A 4,593-nucleotide genomic window follows, 5' to 3' on the forward strand; every position below is an offset into this window, starting at 1 on the left:
CATTGAACAAAAACCATATGTTGTTGTGTCCATCTTTAAATATAACCCTTCTCCCACATGGCCCAAATAGTACTTGCTATCATGTTCAAGTCATAGGTCAATAAGGTTTTTAACTGGAGGATTCCTCCCTCTTCCTCTAGTGAATCTCCAAAATTTTCCTCTATTCCTACTAGAAGAGGACACTAGGGTTGAAAATGAAGTCAAGAGTTGTTGGATGAGAGTTAGGCCTTTTTAAAGAGGGTGTGTCCTCTTCTTTGATACAAGGTTTCAAGATTACTAGCAACAATTTTGACTCCTTTGTAGTTATTATAAGTGTTTTAGAAAGTGCAGGCTGCTCTGATTTTAGCTCATTAAGGGTATATAGCATCAAGCTTCTGAAATGATTTTAGGCAATCTGTGTGACCACCAAGGCACGGGCTTGTCCCACAAGCCATGAACAAAAGAGTGAAAGATGAAATCCAATGGTTTATCTTAGAAGGAGGAGTTCCAACTGGTTAAGGATGTACCACACTGCACGGTCAAACCACATGATGCTCAATTCCTAGGAAGCTTTAGGGCCCATGAATTTACAAGCACATTTGAAATAAGACATGAACACATTCCAAATTGATTTAAGATAGTAGTTTGGGAAAATTCCATAATACCCTTTGTTCTACATTAGAGACACATTTGGAATGTTCTTGAAAGTTGAGATTGAATGGTGCCTTAATAGGATCACCTTATCAAGAAAAATCCCACCTTTAAGAACTTTAAGTTTACATTCCTCAACAACGATACGAGAAAGGTTGACTAGAAATACCTAGGTTTCATTGAGGATCGGAGTGGAGAATGCTTTATCATGTAAAACCTAGAGTTGGTGATCAACTCCAAAGGATACAACCTTGTTAGACATGGGAACCCAAAATAGCTAACCAATAACTGCGGGCAGTTAAAACCAAGAATCAAGAAGGAAGCAAACCACCACAGAGGATAAAAGGACAAAGATGGGTAAAATAGGGGGGAAGGGGGGGTGAGTGAAGTCCGTGTATTGGGGGTATGCTTGGAGGAAGCATAGTGGTGAGTAGCTACCATTGTTACATGTATTTAGGCTATGTCCATCATTCTTTGTATGCAGCATTCATGCAAAATACATCAATGTCGCTTCTCTTTTGTGTATGGTACGAGTGTCATGTCTTTGTAGTGTGTATCAAGTACTGGCATAGCCCTAGCACTATAGCCAGAGCTAGCTAATCCAGTGTAGTAAAGCTTGTTCCAATAGACTAACATGTCTTAAAGACAACATTGGCGATCATGTTGGGGAAGCTCTAAAAAAGAGCACCAACTATGGAAGATGACACAAAAGAGAGGGCAAGAACCAGTAACCTATACCAAAGAAAGAGGCAAGGTAGACCAAAGAGAAAATCAACAGAGGAAACAGGAGAATTGGATAGGGTCACCATGGATCATGATGAACATTCTGAACTAGAGGTTGCTAATGAAAACATTTGAGCACAAACCCCTAGACAACAAGAAGCACCATACACAAATTTAGCTAGGCAAGTGACTAAGGATCTTTGGCTGAAATGCTTGAGTTCAAAGGAAGAAAATACAGACAAGCATTTTAGAGTTGGGTAGTCCTAAGAGAATTACCCAAAGCGGATTGGAGGTTGTGCTTCCTTCAAAAATTAAGGGGAAAAACCCAAACATGGTACTTCAACTACCCATCAGAGTAGTTGTCGATGTTTAAATCATTTTCCAAAGCATGTGTTCAATGTTTCAAGGATGAGAAGGCTGATGAAGAGTTTCTTAGTCAGTTAGGAAGAATCAAACATAAGAATACACGTGTCACACAGTTTGTGAAAGAAATTAACAATTTGGCTAGACAATTATCTTCAGTACTAGGGCACAAGCATCTTAGGGCTTGGTTTCTCAATGGGATGTCATCGAAAGAGGTGGAAAAGTCAAAGATCACCAACCCTATGTACACTTTTAAAGAGTTAGTTCTAAGAGCTATGAAGATGGAGGCAAAAGGGGCAAAGAAGCAGAAAAAGGATACCATTTCAAGTGACTCTAGCAGCTTGGAGGGTACTAGCAATTCAGATGATGAATCGGCTAGCCAACATTTCAAGACAAAGGGCTAGGAGGTGGAACTCAAAAGGCTTAGAAAGAGGGTAGAGGAGATATTGGGAGTATGAAGCAAGATGCCAAAGAAGGGGGAAGCATGGTGTATGCATTCTTGGGAGAGCAATCATACAATCAATGAGTGCATGAAGTGCGACTACTATGAGAGCAGAGGTGAATGGGAGGAATGCCCGATCATGCTCTTGACCCCATTAGTAAGGTTAGTTGCACTAGCAACAAGGCAGCAAGCACCGAGACAACATGCAAAAACTATGCCGAGACCACACCTCAAAAAATTTAATTGTTGGAAGTGTGGAAAAGTAGGCCACTTTGCTAGAGAAAACATGGAGCCACTAGCCCCTCAGTAACCTAAGAATCCCATCATAAATTTATTGGCACATGAGGTGGTAGTAGTGACTAGATCCAAAACCAAAGAACAGACAAAAACAAGTGACAAAATGAAACCACCAATAGAAATCTAGTAGGCATTGAAGAAAAAGGTGGCCCAGATAACGAGGTACCTTCAAAAAAGACCATCTCAACATGAAGAGAGTACTATAGAAATTCAAAAAATAAGAGGTACTACTGGGCCTTCACAAAAACAAAGAGGACAATGGTTTGGGCCAGGAAGGACATGCAAAAATCCGGAAAACACGATACAAGTTGAGTCGGCAATAGTCCAGCATAAATGGGTTTTGCAATGACTACATACATGTAGATGCATCTACGCTATTAGCCACAATTCCCCATAAATGCCTAAACTTCCTTGATATTTGTAGGTCTAGACATCTCCGCAATTATTGCTACTTTTTTCATATCTGTGTCAATACCATTTTTGATACAATATTTCCGAGAATTTTGCCATGTCTAAACATAAATATGCATTTCTCCGGATTTAAACAAATCCTATATAGACGACGTTTCTCAAAGATAGAACATAAGTGCAAAGGGCTCTCTTTTTGTAGAATGCACAACAAGATTATCCATGTAAACTTCTTGGAAATTTTGAAAATATTCCTTAAATGCATGGCTCATTAGTCATTGGAATGTTGCTGGTGCATTGGTCAGTTCAGAAGAAGGCATGACTTTGTAAGCAGAAACTTCCTTTTGTAGAAAAAGCCATTTTGTGTTGATTTTTGGGATCTATGGCTAAATGATTGTAACCAGAGAGTTCACCCAAGAAGCTATAAGCCTCTTTCCTAGCTACTTATTATAAAACATGATCTGTGATAGGAAGAGGGTAGTTATCTTGTATGGTAGATATACTCACCTTCTTGAGATTCACATACACTTTGAGTTTGCCATTCTTTTTTGGCAGGACAACAATAGATGATACCCAATCAATGTGTTTTATTTCATAGATGAATTCAACTTCCTTGAGCTTCTTGATCTCTTCCGTGATCTTCTCATCAAAGGTCTCATTGTAGGTGTATGGTCATTGTCTACTTGGCTTAGCGTCATCTCACATAGGGATAGTATGTTGCCATATTTAAGGATCCACTCCCTTGAGATCTTTGCAAGACCAAGTGAAGGCATCTCTCCAAATGAGAATTTGTTCCTCCTCTAGAGACAAATTTGTAGCTATGTATGCTGGCTTTGAATCTTCTCCCGGCTATACGAGGTTAATTTGTTTGGCATATTTGGATCCCTCATAGGATTTTCTTGGTTGTTTTGGCTGGTGCAATGGTTGCTCTACTATATTTTTTTGATCTTGCAAAGTGTATTTTTTTGTAGTACAAAGGAACACTGATTGCCCTGGTTTGTTATCATTTGACTCCACTTTAGTAGTCCTTACCTCTTTTAAGGTCCATTTTAACTCTTTACACTTCACTTTGCACTCGGTTTTAGTCACTGGAGGTTCTTTACCCTTCGTCTTGTCAAGCTTGCCCGATTTTTGTTTTGTTTTGGTCCACCAATCCGTGTTTTTCATGGTTGGATATCTTCCCGGTATTTCATCCTTGATGCAATCATGTGTATCTATCATCATCAAGAACTGATTTTTGCTCTCTATAGATGGTTTTGACTGCTTCCTTTTCATTTTATTATCTCGTTTTCTATGATACCTTTGTTGACGTCTACATGCTAATTTAAGAACTCAAAAAAACTTTTATTCTCCTCCCCAAAGTAGCAGTTTGGCCCTTACATGTTCTTTTTTAGAGTTCATTTTCTCCGTTGTGATTGTCTACTCCTCTAATTCATCCATGGCATCATAATAATGATCAAAGAAGACATACTGCTCCTCGATCAGTTCAATAGCCTAAATAGAAACTATGTTGTAGCCCTCCTCGTCACAAAAGTGGGTGGATGTAGATTTGTTAACGAATACATCCATAGTAGCCAGAATTGGAGTCCACTTAAATGGTTCAAATAGATGTTCAAGAAAGGGTTCAGGTACATATTCAACATTGTTTACCTCTTGGTTTAATATGCAATCTTCTCTTTGTAAACTACCACACTCAGAAGCTCCACAGATCCAAATTAGAGTGCCTTTAC

This window comes from Adiantum capillus-veneris, chromosome 6 (assembly GCF_014529385.1).
Source record: "Adiantum capillus-veneris isolate H3 chromosome 6, ASM1452938v2, whole genome shotgun sequence".
In the NCBI taxonomy this organism is placed as follows: domain Eukaryota; kingdom Viridiplantae; phylum Streptophyta; class Polypodiopsida; order Polypodiales; family Pteridaceae; genus Adiantum; species Adiantum capillus-veneris.